We start from the raw sequence: 25589 nt of genomic DNA on the forward strand, positions 1-25589 counted from the left end.
TTCCAAGACAAATTCAATAAGCTTTAATGTATACACTTTATTTCCACTGGTTTTTAAGATATTGCGCTTGGAAATTTACTGATTTTCACTGCAAGAAACCCCTCTGGAATGGCAAAAACCGGGGGCGGTCTTACTGGCGCCACGGGTGGCACTGCCTGTTGAAATGGATACTTACCTGCCAAAGGTCTACGCCAGAAATGGCAGGCCCAAAGGCTGGACAATTCTTTTCCGTCAGAAATGCTACTTAGGTAGGTACATTGGTTAGGTTAGGAGGAGTGAAAGTTGCTAGACTAAATTTCAACCATAGGGAGCAGATTGTATCAGAACCAATCCAACTTGCATCCCTCCCAAAAGAACCGGCCATCCGAGCGTAGAAGCAAGTGCGAAATAAAAGTAACGATGCGCTTCTCGATACCGCAGATGTACCTACCTAAAGGAGTAAAGCAAGCAGCAAGTAAAATGTACCTACCTAAGGAGTAAAGCAAGCAGCAAGAGTTTGGAACGAGCAGCTGGATGGTTTTCTATGCATGTACAAATTTCGCAGAAGCAAAACAGATTCGTACTTATTGAGATTTGCTTATCGTCGGAAGAAACAAAGAAATGATCCAGGTAATTGCAGACAAACTGAACAAACATTTTCAACTGTCGTATTTAGGAGATTTAAAGCACTATCTGGGGGTTCAGATAGAAAGGAAGGGAGATGTTTTTTATATTAATCAAGAGAATTACATGGATAAGATCCTGAAAGACGTAGGAATGCTGGATGCTAAAACATTGAAGTTTCCTCTCGATCCGGGATATTGTAAAGTAAGGGCTGACAATGAGCTAGTTGTAACCCAGATAGCAAGCGGTATAAAAACTCATCGGGGCTCTATTGTACATAGCGATCAACACACGACCTGATATTGCAGCAAGTGTAACCATTCTGAGTCAATTTAACAAGCAGCCGGTGAATACCCATTAGACGCCCTACGTCTACAGCCCTATGCGACATTAAATGACCTTATGTTACACCTTGAATTTTTATGTTTATTGCATAAAGCTGAAAAAGACTGTGTATTTTACATTACACACTACAGAAGTGAAACTTACTTATGCAAAATGTACATAAACACCAGGTAAGAAATATGTTAAGTTTGTGAGGTAATTCTCAATGAGTATAAATTATTTATTGAATATTTTGCTGTATTATTGGGAAATTTCCATAGATTCATATTTCCGAAAAGAGACAATCAGCCTATGATAACTAAAGTATGAAATGAATATATTTGATTGTAATTTATCTAAATATCTAACAAATACAGCGTCACACAGTGGCGAGTTTCTTCTAATTCATAACCAAACGTAATTTTTTTTTATTTTAAGAATCTATGTAGTGTACTTCATTTATGAAATGTCAGAGCATGTTTTTGTGTTAAAATCAATTTTTAATCTGTAATTTTGTAAGAGATATGCAACTTCAAACTTAATAGCATTTGAAAATCGATTCTTTTCAGGCAAAACTGAAAATTATTTTACGATTTATTGTTGATGTAACAAGAAAATCTGTCAATGTTAGTATTATCTAGTATGCTCGAAATTCATATTTATATTAATTGCATTACTTTTGAAATATTTGTACAACTATGGTAGATAAAAATAACAAGACCTATATATGCTTTTCTTTCTTTGAGCGAATAATAGACGTATATTAAACGAGATCAAATTTCGAATTTTTTAAACTTAAGTACTACATATTTGAAAATCAAACAAAAAAATATTTTTGAATTTGATCAATTTTTACATTAGATATACAGCATTCATTGTACCATTGTAGAAATTAGGGCCCCGGACGGGCGTTATCAGAACTCGTGACAGGATCGTCTGAAATAAAAAAACTAAAAATATTCTTAAAATATATATGAATGGTTATTGCCTCATGCACAAGGAGTAATTTTGGATCACCCATTCTTCTTTTATGGACAGATATATGCGTAGAACAACATGCTTATTTGCAACATTGTGTTTAAACATGTGCTAAAAATCGTGGGATTGTTTGTTTGCAATGAAGACGGATAACCGTTCACATATATTATAAGATTTTTTTTTAGTTTTTTTATTTCAGACGATCCTGGCACCAGTTCTGATGGCGCCTATCAAAAAGTCTAATTTCTACAGTGGTACCATGAATGCTGTATATCTATGCAAAAATTGATAAAATTCAAACAGTATTTTTTTCGTTTGTTCCTTAAATATGTAGTAATAAAGTCCAAAAAGCTTTTTTGCTGTATGTTGTTCAGTTTATTTTTTTTTAAATCATGAAAATCACATACTTTTCAAGCGTTTTGACAGGAGGGTACTCTTAAAGTAGAGTTCAAAGGTCGCAGAAGAAGTTCTGATTGAAATTAGGTGCGACGATCTGCGACCTTACCAGTTATCGTCATTTGTTTCTCGGGGGGGGGGGGCTAAACCATCTGGAGGTTGTGCACATTTTCGCTCACGACAAGCTCTGGTAGTTGATATTTTCGACATGATAAACACTAATTGTATTCAAAATAATACACATAATAATATGCACGAAGTATTATTTAAACACAAATGTAAGTACGTTATTATGTTATAACGAATAATAACTAAGTAGTGTATACTATTAACCACTCAGAAATGTACAGATCGCGCATTATAACTTTGCCTCCGAGTGGTCACTAACAAGGAGAGGTTCCCAGATGTCCGCCTCCGATTGTTTTGAATTTTATATAAAATAAGGTATACGTGTTTTTTATAGCGGCCTGTTTTCATATTTAGGGGGTGAAACTAACCCCCAAAGTTTTAAGATTTTCAGGTGTTCATCTCCGATTGCTTTGGTTTTTGGATATGTTTTAGAGGACCGAAAAATAAGAAATACTTGTGTTTTTATTTTGGCCTGCTTGAATGTTTAGGGGGTGAAACCACCCCTCCAATGTTCATATGCGGTACAAAATTGTGTTGAGTAAAACTTCATATAAATTTCATTTGCGTCATAATTTACTGTATGGACGATGTTCTTGTCGTCAGTCACCCTTATTGGAGGATAAACTACCCGCAATCGTTTAAATACGTATTTGAGAGACTTGAAAATTGTCAAAAATGTCATAAAAAAACTTAAAAAACCATAGACACAAATTATTTTATGATGACACATCAGTGGTTTTATGTCCTCCCATTGCTGCTGACAATGAGGGATGAACAACTCCTAGTTAGTCAGCTACATCGGGCTTACAGAATTGAAGCAGACTATTTTGCGAAAATTGACAGCAAAATGATGAAGGTAATTGCAATCTTGCTTAATGAGAAAATAGCCCCAAGTGCACAGTTACATTATTGTAAACAATGAAGACATTTACTTATTGCATTAATTCTTTTTAACGTAAATTTATAATCTGAATTCCTTACAAGATATATACAGTTTACGAAACGATCACTTAAAATATTTGTATATATATTATCGGAGACCTTACGGTTCATATTTGTCACAAAAGTGGTATTCATGAAAAATATGTTTTTTTACACCAGGAGCATCTAACTATCGGTGTTTCATCGCAGAGTGCACATTTCATTTCCGTATTCTGTTCAAAAACGAAATCTACAGGATTCACAAAATCTCCTAACTTTTGTTCTGTGTATCTACTTTTATACCAAGGATACTGGAATAGATTTATTTATCTGGGTGAAGACAATTGGTTGTGTACAAGTGATTGTAATTTAAGTACATTATTTCTTAAATGAAGATCAACGTCATAGTTATGCAAGAGTACATCGTCGGAGAAACGCCTAACATAATTTTTCCTCACCCTAAATCCATAAACATCTAGAGGTTGGATTTGTCCAGTGGTACCTTTTGGTATCATCTTAATTATAATTTATTTGCCCACTGGTGTCGCATCACGTACATCTTGTTCACAGTGCGCACTCCAAGAGTCTAGCAACAGCACATTTGTTTGTTTGGTTTTAGGAAAAAAGACTTCTTCCAACCAGGTTTTGAAATGAGCTGCAATATTAATTTAAAATCCGTCGTAACTACACATATATGTATAGTAAATTTTCAATTATCAATAAAAATTATCTTTAATTAAGATAATTTCAAAATATACATTACCAGATGTGAGTTTTCCAGATTTTCATGCCGTCACGTACACGTTCGTTGGCTTAAATAATGTTTTTTGAACTATTAGTTCAAATTCTCCATTTGCTTCTTGCAAGACCATAAAGAGGGGCGACAACAATCTTCCATCCGCAGTTATTGTTGGTTGTATTGTATACCTGTGTGTCGTTGAAAGTACAGATTGTAGAACACATTCTACTTTTTTTGTGCCTTGCACTGCTAAGGTTCGTCCAGAATGTATTTCTAATTGAAATCCACTCTGGTCTGAATTATATATTTTGTCAGGTCCGATTCTGACACTCAAAGGCTTTACTTCCTTAACAAAGTCTGTAGCTCTGACTTTTAATACTTCATCGTCTTGTATTGTTGCTCGTGTAACAAATTTGGTTATTTTCCGCGAAACTATGCGATGAACTTATTTAAAATTATTTATCCATTTTCTAGAAGCTTTAAAAACCATGTTATCATTACCCTGCTCCTTATATGCCTTCAAAGCCCATCATCGATTATCTCTGTCATGTAAAATATAACCGGCATCAATAGCTTCCCTCAAATTTTGTATTACATACTCGGAAATTTGTGCTAATCTTTCTCGTTTGGTTCCTCCTGCTTCAATTTGATGAGCCCATCGCCGTAATTGCCGTTCAGAAGAAACATATTTAAAATTATGTTGAACTGTATTAAGTTTACGCTTTTTTCCTCCGCCATTTCAAAATGCAACTGCTCTCCGCTTATAGTCAACATCAACATTTTTATCACGGTGAGAACAAACTCCTGTATATGTTTCTTCAGACCAATTTTCATCATTATCATCTTCATCAACAACTTCAACTTTACACGCTTTAAACTGATCCATAAAGTCCAATGAAAACTCTTCCGAAACTTCGACAACATTAAATTCAAATATGCTATCAAGCAACATCTTTTGTATAGATTCGTTTAATTGTACTTCCTCCCTTGTTATAGGAATTTCCATCAAGTACATACTTTGAGATGTTACTAATAATAAATTGATCACGTTGAGTGTATAAATAATCATTTTTAATCGCGAGAACTGTAGTTACAAATTCTGTGAACACGTGAAGCATTCGGATGTGACTGAAGAACAAACCAATTTTCGGGAAACAACTTACTGCAATCTTGCAGAAAATATAGCGTAACTCGATATAAGTGCTACTTTTAGCGTCATAACAATAGCGTGGGAAAAAAGATTCAAATCAAATGCAGCTGAATATATATGTTCCGTACGAAAGAAAACCCCTGCCAATGCATTGGCACTTTGCTTCCTCATTTTTTTTCCAATATTTTAATTTTAGCTTATTGAACTCCCATTGAGGGTATTTGTAATTATAATGACAATTTAGAGCTCCATCTTCATAAAGTACTATTTACCTGAATTTCCTTTGTATTCGTTCAAAGCTTACGCGCCTTTTAAATATCTTATATAAGCTCGACGTAGCTGACTATCTAGGGGTTATTCACCCCTCATTGTCAGTAGCAATGGGAGGAGATAAAACCACTGATGTGTTTTTTTATAAGATTTTTTACACTTTTCAAGTCTCTCAAATACGTATTTAAACGAATGCGGGTAGTTTACCCTCCAATAAGGGTGTCTGACGACAAGAACATCGTCCATACAGTAAATTATGACGCAAATGAAATTTATATGAAGTTTTACTCAACACAATTTTGTACCGCGTATGAACATTGGAGGGGTGGTTTCACCCTCTAAACATTCAAGCAGGCCAAAATAAAAACACAAGTATTTCTTATTTTTCGGTCCTCTAAAACATATCCAAAAACCAAAGCAATTGGAGATGAACACCTGAAAATCTTAAAACTTTGGGGGTTAGTTTCACCCCCTAAATATGAAAACAGGCCGCTATAAAAAACACGTGTACCGTATTTTTCGGTCCTCTAAAACATATCCAAAATTAAAAGCAATCGGAGGCGGACACCTGAGAACCTCTCCTTGTGAGTAGGCCGTGAGTTAGTCGTGCGTGTGAGAAAGTCTGACCGTCGCGTCGGCGTGCTTTTAATTTGAATCGAAAAACATGCGATCGCACACGGACGAGTATTATGCTTCCTGATACTTTGTATGATACTCGTGAGTGTGCGATCGCTTTTTTTCGAAACGAATTAAAAGAACGCCGACGGCCAGACTCTCTCGGACGCACGGCCTACTCACAATCAGTGGCCGCTCGGAGACACAGTTATAATGCGCGATCTGTAATGAGAAGTTTTGGAGTTGAGGATGTATGTGACCTATTTCCAAATACTACCAAGTTAATGAAAATTTGTGAGATTGTTCTTTATGGTCTTCCTGGTGTGCTGCAAAAAATTTAAACGGATCCACTAAACGGTTGCTGCGTTATAAAGATTTCAATTTTCACTGATTTTACACGTACTCTTATGGAAAGAGACGATCTTGACGGATAAAACCTCTGAAAAAATGTCAAAGGAATATTACCAATGTTTTTATTTTTTTGTACTTGTAGTATATGGATAGATGAAAATATCTGCCAAGTTTCAATCGTTTTCACTACACCGTTTTAAAGAAATAAATTATGACTTGAGAAAATTGTGCTGTCGGCACGATATGTATCTCGATAGCTTATGAAACCACGGCAACATCGCAACCTCCTGACTAAGCGAAGCAAACTTATGTAGTAAATGAAAACTCTCCGTGATAAATGAAATTCGACACTTTTATTTTAAGCCCTACGTGTGTGTTCGCTGTCGCGTTCGTACATAGACTACTTGCATAACGGCTAATGCGGCACACCTCGCGAACGGCTTCCTCGCTCTATCTCACTCTCTCTCTAATCAAACACAGCGCCTGAAAATCCTGTGCCACAGTTCGGCCATCCTATTCATATCAACGTCCTCATTGCGACTTCGCACGGACATAACATCTCTTTATATCATTACTAATCAAATTCGATGAGTTGGCGAGCACGCATTGCAGGCCGCCGATACTCGTCTGCCTTGTGGATAAATTTTAATCCATCGGCCAAAGCCACGCCGCTGTATTCGCGAGTGCTTTGCCGTTCGCCTTCTATGTCAGAAATCAAATACCGATCGTTCCCTAAAACCTTCTTTACTTCGTACGGACACCGGTATTTCGAACTGAGTTTTCGGCTTTCCCCCGTTGCCGTGACTTCGCCTCGAACCAAAACAATGTCTCCTACCTCGTATCCGCGTGCCTTTTTCCTTTTCCTATTGTACTGTGCACTCAGTTGCGCCATACTTTCATCTAACAGTTCAGCGACTGCCCTACGTTCAACACTATTTCCTAAGGTTTCGTTCAGATCCTTAATCTCGCGAATCAGTGGGTTGCCGTTGGGACCGGTTACCTGATACGCAAATACAATGTCAAAGGGGGTAAGCTGAGTTGCCCTATGACGCGTGCTGTTTACCGCAAATTGTACCTCATATAAACGCAAGTCCCAATCTCGACAATCGGGATTTTCAGTCACCGTCACTAAACAATCTAAGAGTACGCGATTCAATCGCTCAACCTGGCCATTTCCTCTCGGCGTTGCCGTTGCAATTTTTACGTGCCCGATTTGTAAGCTTGTACAGAATTCTTCGAACATTTGAGACGTGTACGCGGCGCCCCGATCAGAGATAATTCTTTCAGGTCTTCCATAGTGGGTTATTGTCTCCCGTAAAAATTGCACCGTTTCGTCCGCGCTACTATCCGTGACTGCTTTAAGTATTACATATTTGTTGAACACGCAAATCAGTGCTACTACATATTTGTTGTTTGTCGTAGTGGTAACAAATGGTCCTAAGTGGTCGATATGTACACTGTGGAAGGGTCGGTCTCCTTTCGACAGCGGATGTAAGAATCCTGCTCCCTTGCCACTCGGTGTTTTTTAATATAAACACGGCACGCAACGACTTATATAACGGTTCACAAAATCTTGCATTTTCGGAAAATAGTAAGTTTCTTTTAGTTTGGTAAAGTTTTATCTATACCAAGGTGCGCTACCGCTCGATGCGCGTCCGCGACGACGTCATAACCCGCGTATTCACCTGTGCATTCGCCCCGAATGCTCAGCGTGCAATCGGCGCGCGGTAGGTGCTCGGCGTGCATTCGGCGCGCATTCGGCGCACGTTCGGCGCATGTTCGGGAATCGTGCAGTGTTCATTCACAACAGTCTCTATAAGCATCGCTCCGATGAATGAGGAGAAAAGTCATCGATGAAAATATTGCAGTTGCTAATGCTAGTTTCATTGTATTGTATACATTGCTAAAAAAAAAAAGGATAAAAAGAAGAAACGTTGGTGGACGAGGAAAATATATACCAGCAGATGCAACGAAAAATTTCTACGTGATTTAAATGCTGAAGTGGGAAGCAACCAATTTCAAAACTGTACGAGGTTGTCATCGGAAGATTTTTTTATTATATTAAATTATATTCGAGATAAGATTGCAAGACAAGATACTGCCTACAGAAAAACCATTACGCCGGAAGAAAGATTGGCCATTACATTAAGATTTCTTGCAACCGGAGATTCGTATAGTAGTGTGCAATATCTATTTAAAGTCTCAAAACAGGTTATTTCAAAAATCGTACCAGAGGTGTGTGAAGCAATAATTGAGAGTTTGATTCATTATGTGATGGTAAGTCTAAAAAATTATTATTTTGTACACATGTGAAAGAATATAATTAGGTGTGTGTTATAAAATAATTTTAATTATCGGTGCCGGAGAAGTGGGAGAAATATGAGTTTAACGTACAATCCGAACTATTGGAAAATGGAGATGGATGTGATGATTCGGAAGGTGGAATAGACTGTGGATAGGTGTCGTAGGTGTTGGAATTATCACTGATTGAATGTGATGAAGTATGTGAATCGTGTCTATTAGAAACGGGAGTAAATTCGGTGTACATGGTAGTAGTAGGCAGTGTAGGTGGGGAAACAGGATTTGCAGACTGTGGAATGAATGTGGACGAAGAAGCAGGTGGAATGAATGTGGACGAACAAGCAGGTGGAATGAATGTGGATGAAGAAGCATATGGATAGACTGTGGATGAAGAAGCTTGTGGATATAATGTGGACGAAGGAGCGTGTGGAGTATTATTGAGCTGTTGCGAAGGATTGGGTGAAGGCGGGATTAAGGAGGACATTTCTATTTCCTAGAGTGTATTGTTGATTTTATGTTGGGCCATCATTCGGTGCTGGTTATTAAATTTTTGTAATTTTGCCGCAACATATCTCCCGAATGCCGGGAACTCGTCACTCTCCGAATTACGGGCATGGATGGCAGCTTTTAAATATTTGAAAGCTTCATCGATTCGGGGGTCTTCTTTACGTTTGACCGACTTTTTCGGTGATTTAATTTGTTTTGCCCGTGGTGTTGTTTCTTTGGGCGCGACGTCGTCCACAGGGTCAATAAGGATGTCAGCATCGACTGCTTCATCCACATCGGCAGTCTCAATACATTGAAACAATAAAATTAAATTAATATTGAAATTTTCAGATGCCATCGACTGCAGAAGAATGGAAGAAAATATCAGATGCATTTGAGGAAATGTGGAATCTTCCGCATTGCGTTGGCGCTAGAGACGGAAAACATGTACTAATACAAGCGCCAATAAAAAGTGGAAGTGACTTTTACAATTATAAGTCTCAATTTAGCATCGTTTTATTAGCGTTAGTGGATGCTAACTACAATTTCTTATTCGTTGACGTGGGCTGCCAAGGCAGAATATCGGATGGAGGAATATTTAAAAATTGTCATCTATACAAACAGATCGAGGAGCAAAAGCTCAATCTTCCAGCGTCATCTGCTATAGATGGATTAACTGCCGAGATGCCTTTCTTTTTTTTTAGGAGATTCTGCATTTGCTTTAGGTCCTAATATGATGTAGCCATACCCTGGGATTAGTCCAAAAGGATCTATTAAACGGATATTCAATTATCGACTTAGCAGAGCCCGTAGAGTAGTCGAAAATGCCTTTGGGGTTCTATCGAGCGTATTTCGGGTATTGCGATAACCGTTGCTGTTGCAACCCGAAAAGGCTCAAGTTGTTGTCATGGCTACGATTTGCCTTAATAACTTTTTACGAAACAGTAAAACTTCAAGAAATTATTACATTCCCTCAACTTGTTTTGATGTGGAAGAAAATGAAGAAATCCGGCCCGGAGACTGGAGACAAGAAAACGAACAAGTTTCCCTTTTGCCTTTCAGGTCGGTTGCACGTAGAAGTAAAGTAACCGCCGAGAAAATGCGCGACGATTTGGCAAAATATTTTTCTACGTCAGGAGCTGTTCATTGGCAAGATAAATATGCTAAATGTAATACAAAATGCAATGCTTAATGTGCCAACTTAATATGTAAGAAAGTAATAGCATGTTGCAATAAAAAATTTAACATCCTAATTTGAGTAATTCATTTTTAAGTAAAATTCTCTTCCAGTACATTCTTATGGGCACACTTCGATCTTTGGTTGCATATGATATATCAGAAAGTAATTAGAGAAACAACTTACGCTTAGAGTGTTTCTGGGTTCCGTATTGTCGTCCAAAAACTGCATCGCCTTGAACGCGAACCATTTCGAATGATAAATTTCGTCGCTTCCTGAAATAATATACATTGGAATAGTATCTTGTTCTTTTCTCTTTCGTGTAGGGGAGAGTAGGGGAATTACGAACACTTAAGGGAAAAGTTAAATTGAAACAAAAGGCCTGACGGATGAAAAGTCTTTAATCTTTAACCTCTTTCACTGTTATCTCAATATCTTTCAACGAATATGTACGTATACTCTTCCTAACATAATTCCGGGATACTGGACACGTGAAAAACTTGGTAAATGTTAAGATAAAAGGGTAAATTCCATCGTCCGTAATAGCTCCATTTACGCTGTTCGTAATTACCCAAAATGAACAGAAGCTAAGAAGTTTCAAATAAAACAAATACGAGCACGTATATGTACAAAGTGATCCCTTGATTTTATTTAGAATTAAGTAACGGAACTACGAAAAAATTATGCTTTGTTGGGTAGTATAGGTTCAATGCACTATAGACTCAAAATACTCGAGCGTAAAATTATAAGAAAAGCTACGAAAACATTTCACGCCCATTATCTTTGCAGTTGCGCGCAGCCTTCCGTCGTGACACTTTCCGTAATACCAAACATAGCTAATTACATCATGTAACAATATCGCGGGAGGACAGGACAAGCGATTTCAGCGAATATCGCGGTGTTTGGGTTTATCCCGCGTTCGAAATTCCCCCACTCTCCCTTAGAAGTGTTTAATATTATTTACCTCGTCCAGATGTGGTGCTCTTCTTAATTTTCCCCTTTTCCCGTCTGTACGAGCTTTTTAGGCTCTCCACTTTCCTCTTGCAATCTTCCGCCTCCGTTCCGATCTCTTGGGCAATTGTACACCTCGCATCGTCCTTTTTTAAAGTATCGGAATAACCCGGGTGTCTGGAATTCCATAAGGATTCGTGTTTCTCGAATACCTCAAGGAGCTTGAGACAAATTTGCGGCGTCCACTCCATCATGGTGTCGTTCGGACCCGAATGGACGCTTTGATGGACCGCCAGCAAGCGGATCGCGGCGCGAATGGCCCGGCGTCCGCTCGATTCGCAATCGCCTCGATATAGGTCCATACATTGTATCCGCACTCGTCATTTACCGCTCGGTTTGCCTCGAAACGACGAGTGCCGATACAATGTATGGACTGATATCGAGGCGACTGCTGATATATATTCGTTGCACCTGTTGGTATATATTTTCCTCGTCCACCAACGTTTCTTTTTATCCTTTTTTTAAGCAATGTATACAATACGATGAAACTAGCACTAGCTATTGGAATATTTTCATCCATGATTTTTCTTCTCGTTCTTCGGATCGATACTTATGGGGAATGTGTGAATGAACACTACACGATCCCCGAATGCGCGCCGAATGCACGTCGAATGCGGGCCGAATGCACGTTGACCACTGAACGCGCGCCGAATGCGCGTCGAACGCGCGCCGAATGCGCGTCGAATGCACGCCGAATGCACGCTGAATGTACGCCGAATGCACGCTGAGCACCGACCGCCACCGAAAAAATCGGTGCGCGCCGAATGCACATTCGGAAGGAATACACAGGTGAATACGCGGCTATACTGTAGCTCCTCGGGTACGTATAACCGCCACACTCCGCTTGTCGTTTCGTATACACACGCGTTATACATAGTAAATTTTTGGTGCGCTGTTTGATCACCAGCTTCTAATTGATCACGAATCGCCATGATGTTTGCGTCGCTCCGCTGCGTAGCGGCTAGCCAGTCCGTGTTTATGTTGATCCCTAGGATAGGGGGTCCGACTAGTGGTACGCTTTCGCTTTCTTCGACAGGGTTGGGACTTAACGCGTCCGCCACAACATTTCGTTCTTTTCTAATAACTTTAAACTGTTACAATCGGTTCGGATTACAAACTGAATGTCGATCAGATATACGTGATGTTTCTCCAACGCGCAAACGATCGCAAATGCCTCCATTTCGAATGAATGGTACCTAGCTTCCTCGAACGACGTCCGTCGGCTATAGTAGCAAATCGGGTGCCATTCGTTATCGTTCTGCTTCTGAAGCAGCACCGCGCCTAGCCCTAAACTACTCACGTTTGTGTGGACTTCCGTCCCTGCTCTTGGATTGTACATTGACAGAATATTTGTTTTAATTTGTTTTAATTCTTGACTAAATATATCTTTTATTAATTAGTAAACTAGGAGAATAGCACCTTAACTTGTCTTTGTTCCGTGAATTAAGAATACATTTTTCTTAGAGAAAAATAGAAGTCTCTTCTATACCGAACCCAAGTCAAGCAACAACGATAACGATAGACGAACTGGCTCAGGTTGTCTTTATGTTTATGTCTTATATCGTTCAGAGGTGGCGCCAGGGATATTTAAATCTCAAGGAGTTTGAATCTTCTTGATTGAAATATTCATAGATTCTAACACGCCTCCTTGAATTTTCAACGTATTCTCTTTTACAAATAAAAACTCACTGAGATTTGCGTATCTTACATAATTTACCAGGTACATAGTTTTTCTTTGATTGTCGCTGTTTATAATCTAGTTATTTTCTAGTCATTATATTTTTGGGGTTAACTTGAGAGCATTTATAATCTTTACAAACTTTGTTTTGCCCAAACTTTTTGTTAATATATCGGCTAAATTAGATTCAGAATCAATTTTAATGATATCAATTAACCCATTTTCATAGTATTCGTTAATGTAGTGATACTGCACTTCAATGTGCTTAGAATTTTTTGTGTAGTTGCCAAATTTTGCTATCGCTATAGCCCCTGAATTGTCCTCATATATTTTAATTGGTTTTTCTATCTTGAGATCAAAGGATTTATTTAACAAGTTTCTTATAAATAGGACTTCTGTTATAGCTTCTGACATAGCTGTATATTCAGCAAAAGTTGAGCATTTAGTCACAGTAGTTTGTTTGCGTGTTTTTCAATAAATGAAATTTCCATATAGTCTAATAATGAACCCTGTTGTTGATTTGCGATCTATATTGTCTCCTGCAAAATCGGAGTCTACCATACAGTATAGATGCTCATCTTTTACATTTTTATTGGAGTACATTAGCTTCAGATCTTTTGTTTTATATAAATATTTCAAAACTCTCATGGCATATTTGAAATGCATTTGATTATAACAGCTTTGGAATCTACTTAGATAGTTTACGCTATAAGCAATATCAGGTCTCGTGCCTATGCTCACATATGACAATTCTCCAATTAGGCTTCTATATTTTATATTTTCATCAGTCTGAACAACTTGATCTAATTTTAAATTGCTCTCCATTGGAGTATCAAATAATTTTGCAGTCTCTAAGTTGTATTTCATGGCTAAGGATTCAATATACTTAGTTTGATTTAGTTTCATTTGAACTTTATCTCTGTCATACTCTATACCAATTCCTATGTAATTGATGATTTTACCTAGGTCTTTCATGGAAAATTTTTCCATTAGTCTAGCTTTTACTTGATTAATTTTATTTCTATCTTTGCAACAAATTAAAAGATCATCCACAAAGACTAAAATGTATATTGAATCGTTGCCTGAGTTATTCACATACAAACAATAATCGCAGTTGCTTCTTTCAAAATTTCTTTGACATACTTATTGAAACACTCAGACTATGCTCTTGGACTTTCTCGCAGACCATAAAGAGCTTTATATAGTTTACAGACTTTGTTTTGACCAGTTTCAAACTCTTTTGGCTCGTTAATATATACTTCGGATTTGACTAATCCATTTAGAAAGACAGTCTCTACGTCCATTTGCTCAATGAAGAGATTATTTACACAACTATAACTTAATAAAACTTTCAGGGTTTGCATTTTTCCCACAAGTGAATATACATTTTCTAAATACTCTTTTTGCTGAAATCTTCTTACAACTAATCTAGCTTTGAATGAGTTGTCGCTTTTTCTTTTGTAAACCCATTTAACATCTATAACCTTTTTTTCCTTTGGTCTTTCTACAATAGTCAGGTTTTGTTTTTCATTAAGCTTTTCATCTCAGAATTCACAGCTCTTTTCCACTCACAAGATTCATTTGAACTAATTGTCTCCCCAAAAGTATTTGGTACATTTGTATTTACATAGTAAACATAAATGTAATGAGTCACAGGATTTCCAAATCTGTTAATAGGATTTATACTAGATGTTCTTTTTTCAAGCAAATTTTCCTCCGTATTTTCTTCAGCGTTAAATTCTTCAGTCAGTTCTTTCGCTTCATTATTTAATTGATTTTGTACATTTTCATCATTTGCATTGTTCTGATCTATTTCATTTGCAAGATTTTCATTATCGTCATTATATCTATTATCCAAATCCAAGTTCACACAATTCGCATCAAAGATGTTATTTTCATTTTCGTCACTTGCAGGTAAACAGATTATTTCCGTACCTTCTTCAACTATTCGTACATGTCTAGCATTAACAATTTTATTATTTACAAGAACTCTGTAGCTATTGTAGCGACCGACACACGCGCGAAAGTTCTTTTTTTTCCGCTTGGGGGTTGTAAGGCCCAAGAGACTCCGTGGTACGCGGTGGTGATCGCTTTATCACTCGCCAAATTAATCTTGAGCGACTATTTTTAATTGATGTGACGAAAGAGAACTGTTGGTCCGTACGATGACCAGACAAGAGTACGAATAGTTTCGAATGATGGTCTTAGTCACAAATGTTTGACTGACTTGCTATGTTCGAAAGTATCGTCGATTATAGCTGCTTGAGGTTTATCACGAGAGAAGTATGTGTTCGCTTGAGAAACGATTGAATTCTGCTCGTCTAGCCCTTTCGACGTCGAAGGTAGACGAGCCGTCCCAATTTCGGGAGGTGTCAAATTGCTGATTGGCTAGCTTTTCCTCGAAGAGGAGGAACCTTCCCTCCGCGATTTCGGTGGTGGAGGAGGAAGGCTTCTCCTTCTAGGTGACGTAGCGAAGGAAAAACCAGACATCTGGCTAACAAACCTAGCTAGGTTGTTCGGTCGGAGCATTTATCCAGAGTCACGGTTTATGACCGTATTGCTCCGTGAGTCAGCGGTGGACAACGGTACGTACCGGTCCAAGGTAACCGTGTAGCCTCGCTGACAGAGTAATTTAACGGATTATCTCAGGACGAAGGTAGTCGAAAATATCAGAAAAAATGGCATGATGTCGATTGCCTCCTAGTCATCCGGCAGGCAAATGATTCCCAACGAACGCTTTGAGAACAACAATTGCCAACCGTAAAAGACGTTGAACTTTCGCCTCGCCCTGAGCCCGCTTTTGTCCTTCAAGACGAAACAGCTATTATCATTGTACCCTACCAATATGCCTAATTTTGCCTTATCAGCCCATTTATTTTTCCTTATAGTTTCAGGTATTCTAATAAAGACTTTACTTCCGTAAATTTTTAAATGTTTGACATTAGGCCTTTTTCCAAAGAATATTTCATAAGGGGTTTTATTCTGCTGAGTATTGGCTATAGTACAATTTTTCAAATAGGCAACTGTTTTCATAATTTCAGGTCAGAATCTATGGTTAATTTTTGCCTCCCTTGCTAAGCATCTTCCCATATCCATAGCAAATCTATTGTACCTCTCTGCGACTCCATTCAGCTCGTGTACATACGGGGGACATGGTAACAATTCAATTCCCTTATTTTTGACAAATTCATAAATTTTACTATTCAAATATTCTCTGCCATTATCACACCTCAATTTCTTAATAGTCTTGTTGAATTTGTTTTGAACTAAATTAAGAAAATCTATAAAACAATCAGCTGTTGCGTCTTTACTTTTGATACAATAAAGTTTCGTGCATTTACTGTAATCGTCTATAAATGTAAGAAAATATTTTTCACCACGATTACCAGTAGTATAATGAGTGCATTTAAATCTGTATGCATTAATTCTATAATTTCGGTGGACAGAGTCCTTTCGTTTTCAAATGGTACGTTTTACATTTTGCTCTGTATACAGTTTGCACACTTCATATCATTCTTTTCCAATTTTTCCGGTAAACCTTCGACTAATTTATTATATGTCCTAGCGATCTATGCCATTTTTCCTTTTCTGAAAGTCTAACAGAATTTGCATATACATTTTTTTCTCTATTATTGCACATAAAGCTTTTTACAGTATATAAGCCATTATTTTTTCTTCCTACAGTTATTAATTTTCGGTTTTTGTTATAAATCTTTGCACTATCTTTCCTAGCTACAATCGTATTACTTTCAGTTATTTTCGAAAAGTTCAACAGATTCTTTTGGATTCCTTCTACATAATAAACATTTTTTAGAGTTGCAATTACTTCATCACTTGAAAATAGTTTTGACCGTACCTATTTTAGTCGCTTTCAAATGTTTACCATCTGGTAACTTTACAGCAATAGGAGATTTTAAATCTACATGGTTACAAAAATAATCTTTGTTGTTTATAATATGATCCGTGTATCCAGTATCTAATAACCACTCAACCTCATTTCCATTTGCACACTCACTCGTTTCTAGTTTATTCACATTCACTTTAATTACTTGAGTTGCCCAAGATTCTTGAGCACACTGCTGATGCTGGTCGCTGGTCGACGTTGACGGTTGCAGACATCGACCTCTCCCTCGGCTACAACCTCGTTGAAAAGCACCTCTGCTTCTGCCTCTAGATGTACCGCGCTGACCTCTTGAGTTCCCCTGAACTCCTCTGCCACGGTTGTTTTGGGAACCTCTACCTCAGTTACCTTGGGGTCCATGCCAGCAGTCTCTTTTAAAATGCCCAGGCTTTCCACACTGAAAGCACTCACCTTTTGCATTTGCTGTAAATGTGCTGACACTAGGTTTTTTTATCGTTTTCGCCTTTGCTTAAGTTCTTTTCCTTTATTTTTGACTTTACATAATCGACAGTCCTTTGAGCTTCCGGTACTAACAAGGGGACCCCACAGCTGAACCCCGTGAATTTTAATAAAATTTTAGGGGATGAATCTGGAGGTCACCTTGATTACCATCTGCTAAATATTTTATGCTAATGAGCATTATTTATAAACAATCGATATGTGAGCCTTAAAAGCAATTCACTTCAAGCACATTTCAAGAAAGTGAGTTGGGTGAGTGCGTACAGCGCTTACTTCCCACCGAAAAACAGCACGGGTTCGAATCCCGGTCATCCTAATTTTTTTTCCTTTCCTTCAAACCTTATTTTAAATAATTAAATTTTATACTGCTTTGTTTCATAAATATTGTAATTTTTTAATATAAATTTGATATATAAACATGGTAAAAATACATAACTTTTTATACACGTACAAACATAACTGGTACATAACGACTTGTATCAACTTGTACTATAAAGACACTGTAAATTATATATTTAATATGAAATTTTTCTTTACAATATATACATGCACATCTATGTAACTTTAAACTATTTATCTATCTACCTATCCTATTGTACAGGGTGTCCCACTAAGGAATGGACAGCGCGATATCTCTTAAAGTATTGTCGATAAAAATATAAAAAAATAGGGAATTGCATGGTTCGAGGGGGCCCATTTATTAGCGCGAACGAATTTTGTTTTCGATTATTATTTTAAAAGATACGATGGTCAAGTTCGGTTTTTCAAATGGAACTATTTTTTTTGAAGACCTGAGTTGATAGTGCGTTCCAACACAAATTCAATAAGCTTTAATGTATACACTTTATTTCCACTGGTTTTTAAGATATTGCGCTTGCAAATTTACTGATTTTGACTGCAAGAAACCCCTCTGGAATGGCAAAAACCGGGGGCGGTCTTACTGGCGCCACGGGTGGCACTGCCTGTTGAAATGGATACTTACCTGCCAAAGGTCTACGCCAGAAATGGCAGGCCCAAAGGCTGGACAATTCTTTTCCGTCAGAAATGCTACTTAGGTAGGTACATCTGCGGTATCGAGAAGCGCAACGTTACTTTTATTTCGCACTTGCATCTACGCTCGGATGGCCGGTTCTTTTGGGAGGGATGCAAGTTGGATTGGTTAGGTTAGGAGGAGTGAAAGTTGCTACACTAAATTTCAACCATAGGGAGCAGATTGTATCAGAACCAATCGGATTTGCATCCCTCACAAAAGAACCGGCCATCCGAGCGTAAAAGCAAGTGCGAAATAAAAGTAACGATGCGCTTCTCAATACCGCAGATGTACCTACCTAAGTAGCATTTCTGTCGGAAAAGAATTGTCCAGCCTTTGGGCCTGCCATTTCTGGCGTAGACCTTTGGCAGGTAAGTATCCATTTCAACAGGCAGTGCCACCCGTGGCGCCAGTAAGACCGCCCCCGGTTTTTGCCATTCCAGAGGGGTTTCTTGCAGTGAAAATCAGTAAATTTGCAAGCGCAATATCTTAAAAACCAGTGGAAATAAAGTGTATACATTAAGGCTTATTGAATTTGTCTTGGAACGCACTATCAACTCAGGTCTTCAAAAAAAATAGTTCCATTTGAAAAACCGAACTTGACCATCGTATCTTTTAAAATAATATTCGAAAACAAAATTCGTTCGCGCTAATAAATGGGCCCCCACGAACCATGCAATTCCCTATTTTTTTTATATTTTTATCGACAATACTTTAAGAGATATCGCGCTGTCCATTCCTTAGTGGGACACCGTGTATATATATATACACACACACACACACACACACACGCGCGCGCGCGCGTAAATACGCACATATATACGCACAAGCATGCCGAGATACATAAATATATACATAAATTGATAAATATATGAATAATATTTACAATATATACATATATGCTTGCATAAATATATAATTAGATACACACATGCATACATGCATACATACATAAATATAGCCATAATTACATGCATACATACGCGCATATATGGATACATTATATTAATTTAATTACAAGCGTGATATTTTTCATAAAAGCACCAGAAACATAAAAATTTTTTGCAATGTGCACATCGCATTTTTCTCTTCTTGTATCACACGATGGAAACACACTTGATTTACATTTACAAATTCTTCTTTTTTTGATATTAGTTTTGATGAAAACCAAGCGTAAAGTATCATAGGTTTAAATATAGGGGCACGCAATTGATGGTGGATAAGTGAGTGAATTTTGATTCCATCTTCGCGTTTATTCGGCATATGTTCGTCATTTTGTAAAACTTCTACACTATTCTGAATTTTTTTTATAAAATTTGTTACTTGCCGGAAAAATACACGTCGCACGGTTGGCAATATGGGGTACAATGTGGAGGAATTACTTCAAAGGTCACAGTACTATTTTCTTCATTATTTGTAAAAATACTATTAAAGTCAGAAAGATTTGATTGCCCTCCCCATGAATCTAAAAGTAAAAGAAAATGTTCATCGCCGGTATATGGTTTTACTGTCTGTATTAAAAAATCTTCAACGTGTTTTTTTTTTGTTAATTTGCCCGATTTCGATGCTGTGACGTACAGGTTTTTGTATTCGCACAACAGCTTGGTTACAGTTTTGGCAACCCGCGGTCCAAATTTCCCGTCTTTTTCCTGCATACAAAGAAAGACTTTAGGAAGTATCGTACCTGCTGCAGTAATCGCGTATTGCGCACTATATGAATGCGTAACCTTGTTGAAGTCTTCCAGGAAAACTTCCGTTTGCTTTTCTCCTCGTATGGATAATGTCCGGCGGATATCACTCCTGTACTCGCACCCCCTTTGGTCGGTATTTATTATAAATTCGGGCTTAAAAGTTGGAATCAATTGCGCAACCCGTTTCTGAAATGTGTCGGCTTCTTTCAAAATTGCAGATAAATCCAATGCATTCCTTGATTTAATGTACAGTATTGTCTCGTTAGCGACTCGCTGGTCGGGACCGGCGTTGAGTCGGTATCGTGAACAGAACCCTAATTCCGAGTGTTCGTTTCTCGCTTCTTTCTGGCCGGAGGGGGGAGCGAGATGGAACACTGCGTGCGCGGCGAGCGTGCGCGATGGTCGCAAGCGCAAAGGACAGAATGTCAGGCGTCCGAAAGACGGAGCGAGACAAAACATCAACGCGTCGTCGGTCTCGTACCGTCCTCGCTCGCTTTCAGTGCCTCTCGCTCGCTCTCGTTCCATCTCGCTTCAGCTTTCGCCGGGCAAGAGTGAGACAAAAGTGGTGGGGATAGCGAAGAATCGGTATCGTGTACACAAAATCGAGTCGCTAACGAGGAAATACTGTACCTTGTAACGTTTCTCTGTCTAATGCGGTACTTCATTTTGAATTTCTCCACCCACCCATGTGATGCCACAAAGTTCATTCCCTCCGCCTGATGTTGCATAGCACCAACTGAAGCCCATTGCTGAATCATTCTCGTTGTTACAGGCTGTTTTTTTTATCTCTTGCCTCAACAAATCGGTCGTACGTCCAGTTATTAATTTCCTTCCATATTTCTTTAGAGCTATCATTTTTTTGTATGTCTATTTCCCATTTTTTAAGAGCTTCTTGTTTGTCAGTGCACTTTCACCCCATTTTTGTAGACTTTTCAAGCTCCAAGTCGGATGTTTCTTTGCCAGATTAACAATTTTAATTTTTGTTTTGATTGGTATAAACTCATCTTTGCGTGGTTTCTTTTCTTTTGGTTGATATTCGTCCAAACTCTCTGACGAGGAAGAAAAATTTGACAGTGATGTTGTTGATTCCACGACTTCTTCTTCAGATACACTTTCTTCAGGTAAGAGTAATTCGTCATCTTCTTCGATCTGATATTCTAGTAGCATGTCGATAATGCACTTCGCCATCGTTTCTCCTAAAAGACAGGCTTTTCTTGAGGGTTGAGCATCTGTATTTTCCGTAATAAAATTCGCTTTCTTCATATTTTGTATGCAAATTTGCAATGCATCTGCAATATCTTCCTTACTGTACGAAGAGTTTACAATTTCGAATGGGGTACTATCCTCATCATTTACAGAAGTGGTAAATCCTGTCTCGCTTGTTGACGGTGTGTTGTAGAATTCCATGGTTTCCACAATGCTTCTTGCCAAACTGTTAAAGCTTCCCACAAGTTGTATTCGCTTAACTGGTATAATGTGAACTGACGAAATTTTACTGCAACATTTAGGTACGAAAAGCTTTCCCAATGTTCTCCTTCCACCCATATTTTTATTGTAGAAACCATAAAATTTGAAGGGACCGGTTGTTTTTTTGACCTGGGTATCTGCATTAGTAGCGTCCAACTTTGTTGCAGTACGGGTATAATTACTGCTCCAAAAAGGTTCACTACCAGTGCAATTAGTTCATAAAGTATATTTATGTATGTATGCATGTATGTATCTAATTATATATTTATCAATTTATGTATATATTTATGTATCTCGGCATGCTTGTGCGTATATGTGTGTGTGTGTGTGTGTGTGTGTGTGTGTGTGCGTGCGTGCGTGCGTGCGTGCGTGCGTGCGTGCGTGCGTGCGTGCGTGCGTGCGTGCGTGCGTGCGTGCGTGCGTGCGTGCGTGCGTGCGTGCGTGCGTGCGTGCGTGCGTGCGTGCGTGCGTGTGTGTGTGTGTGTGTGTGTGTGTGTGTGTGTGTGTGTGTGTGTGTGTGTATCGATATACAATAGGATAGGTAGATAGATAAATAGTTGTAAAGTTATATAGACGTGCATGTATGTATTGTAAAGAAAAATTTCATATTAAATATATAATTTACAGTGTCTTTATAGTACAAGTTGATACAAGTCGTTATGTATCAGTTATGTTTGTACGTATATAAAAAGTTATGTATTTTTACCATGTTTATATATCAAATTTATATTAAAAAATTACAATATTTATGAAACAAAGCAGTATAAAATTTAATTATTTAAAATAAGGTTTGAAGGAAAGGAAAAAAAATTAGGATGACCGGGATTCGAACCCGTGCTGTTTTTCGGTGGGAAGTAAGCGCTGTACGCACTCACCCAACTCACTTTCTTGAAATGTGCTTGAAGTGAATTGCTTTTAAGGCTCACATATCGATTGTTTATAAATAATGCTCATTAGCATAAAATATTTAGCAGATGGTAATCAAGGTGACCTCCAGATTCATCCCCTAAAATTTTATTAAAATTCACGGGGTTCAGCTGTGGGGTCCCCTTGTAAGTCGATGAAATCGCCAATATAACAGTAACTTGGTGGTAACGCTTTGATCAGATACCTCATTTCTTCTTCTTCTTTTACCGTAGCTCCAGCTGCTTTCACTTCGTTGCACGCCTTTTCAAATTCGACAAAGAATTCTTCTATAGTGTTAAAGTTTTTCAATTTCACATCTTCCAGTTTACCTCTAATTATAATTTGTAAGGATGTTGATTTCGTTGAGTACATTTTATACAGTTTTGTCATTATTTCGAGAGTCGTTTTACACTCACTCACATATTCCAATTGCTTGTCTGACAAAGCACTAATAAAAATTATTTTTGCTTTTAAGTCAGTTTTTTCCCAAGTAGCTTCATTTTCTTGATCAGTTCTTGTCCGTTTTTCTGGATTGATACATTCTTTGTACTCTAACGTATTCATAAGTCTAAATTTCCAACTGGAAAAATTTGCACCGTCGAACACTGGAATAGTTATATCATCAATTTTTGCTTGTCTGGCCATTTCTTCTCGTACAATTTTTCTTGACTTAGCTCGAGCTCCTTCTTGCAATAAGCTTCGCGCCGGTAGTTGTCGCGCATGCTCGCGAATAATGTCCCGGTTGGCCACATTTGAAACATATTACTGTCTTTTTCTCTTGCTTATACGTTCGCGCCGTATGTCCCGTTTGTTTACACACGAAGCACCGGGTGTCGTCCCTCTGACCTTTAGCAGTGCTCCCTGAGCCGCTTGTTCCTTTCGCCTGAGAAACTGCTCGAATGTACGTAATTCCGCTTTGTAAACCTGGTAGTAACTGACTCGGTTTTTCATACCTGGACAGGGGTCCTAAATAGTCACGGAAACGTGCATTGTCCAATCCGTCAACTATCCATTCGATGATTTCTTGGGTCTTCATGCCAGCCTCGTTGCATCTCGCTAGCTTCTCGTAGTAATATTCTACGATGTCTTGATTTGGCCGCCGCTTGTAGCATTGCGCGCGTTTTGTCAAGATTAACGAACTTTCTTGACACGGGAAATTCGCCCTCAATAATTCTGCCCAATCTCTCCAACTCCTTTCCTGTCGCGGCAAACTATCACGCCAACGTCGTGCCGGACCAACTAGCTTTGACATTCCGTAATGTTTGATTGCGACATCGTCCCACGTGTATAAATCGCCGTACTCCTCAATTTTGTCGATCCAACATAGAATATCGAGATCACCCTTCACCGGATCGAACTCGGGTAGTACGCTACTAATATTTTGGAAGTACCTGATTCCACCGAAACCGACATTTGGAATTTCCGCGAGCTGCTCGCTCTGTGCGCTCGGTTCGCCGCCATTTTCGACACGCCCTTCGGATCCGTGCATACTTGCTACCGATTCTCGATTACTCAATTACGCTGAACAGTTATCGCGCCTGACGCCTGTCCATACCTTCGAATTGAGAGAAATCCTCAAGACTACTCTGCCGCCCGAATACTTCTGCGTGTAACCGATCGCTATCTCGTTCTCGCACCAATGGTTTCGCCACGTGGTTCGCGTAATTTCGCGCACCAATTATCTCCAATTTCGCAATTCTTTGACAACAATAATCACATTGATCGCCCACGAGTTGATCCCACTTCTGAAAATTGTAGTAAATGAAAACTCTCCGTGATAAATGAAATTCGACACTTTTATTTTAAGCCCTACGTGTCTGTTCGCTGTTGCGTTCGTACATAGACTACTTTTTGAACGGCTAATACGGCACACCTCGCGAACGTCTTTCTTGGTCTATCTCACTCTCACTAATCAGACATAGCGCCTGAAAAACATGTGCCACACTTATAGGTGTCGCTACACGTATATCTAACTTAAAGACACTGTTAACCCTTTCGGTACCGCGTACATTTCCGCAAAAGTGCTTTTAACTAATTTTTTTTTTTGAAACTATTGGAGATGCTGACTAAAGTCAGCGCTAGGAACGACGGCTCGTTTCGTGCCGCCGGATATATCCGGTACTGGTCCACACAGGTCATCAGATGGATGCCGGACATATCCGGCGCTGGTACCGAAAGGGTTAACAGATAGCAGACGGCTTATAGACGTCGTGTGCTACCTGGGTTCTAACTGAATCTTCGGGCTATCTTTTTGTCTCCGTTACACTCATGCAGAGATAGAAAAAGGAAATGAAAAACATAGCGGGATTATAAATATGGAATAAAAGGTAAAAATACGCAAAAAGATGCAATAATTTGGCACAGTTGACATAATTTGATATATTTTACATAATGAAGAATACAATAATAAAATATATAAAATAGCATTTACGGTCCTAAGAACACTGCTGCCCGCAATGAGATTTTTGACGACGTGAGGCTCCATGGCTTTTGCTGAACCGTCAAAATTTTTCCGGCAATCGTGATGTGGAGGAGGTTGAAGTGTTCCTTCACATTTCTTACAAGTCCGATTACAAGTTGCATAATCCAACAGCATACCGCTATGTTGACCAATAATGTCTCCGAAGCCATTCAAACTATCATAACTTCTACCCGCACCTCGGGCACTCCATCCCATATCATAAGATACTGGATTCAGTATAGGCAGGAATAGGTCCAGGAGGAATGATAGGATTGGACTGGACTTCATCAGGTCTAAATGCATAAGGTTGTTTTATATTTCTCTTCTCATTTTTTATAAATAATAATATATTACAATTACAGAAGAAATGGTATATAGAATAGTCATTTCTTCAACACCTGCATGAAAATGGGTGTTTTTTTACGCCTGCTGAGCGAGAGCAAAATGGGCAATTTCAGACGTATTTGCGTTTTCTACTTTTCTCCCAAGGGAAAAAGACTTTACGCGTATGCGTATACGCACTTTTTTACTTTGCCCTCAAGGAA

The 25589-nt window shown here is 38.5% G+C and overlaps 1 long non-coding RNA gene and 1 pseudogene across 2 annotated transcripts in view; one reads left to right on the forward strand and one right to left on the reverse strand.

Moving 5' to 3' along the window:
* The window catches only part of LOC143367128 (uncharacterized), a 195480-nt gene that overhangs the window by 81492 nt on the left and 88399 nt on the right, over nucleotides 1-25589 (forward strand). The window lies entirely within an intron of this gene.
* On the reverse strand, nucleotides 3504-5159 carry LOC143367208 (uncharacterized; annotated as a pseudogene). Its single transcript, XR_013085002.1, has 3 exons — nucleotides 4893-5159; nucleotides 4115-4829; nucleotides 3504-4006 (listed from the first exon to the last, which is right to left on the reverse strand). The product of XR_013085002.1 is annotated as an uncharacterized LOC143367208 (transcript).

Source organism: Andrena cerasifolii, chromosome 3, assembly GCF_050908995.1.
Source record: "Andrena cerasifolii isolate SP2316 chromosome 3, iyAndCera1_principal, whole genome shotgun sequence".
NCBI lineage: Eukaryota > Metazoa > Arthropoda > Insecta > Hymenoptera > Andrenidae > Andrena > Andrena cerasifolii.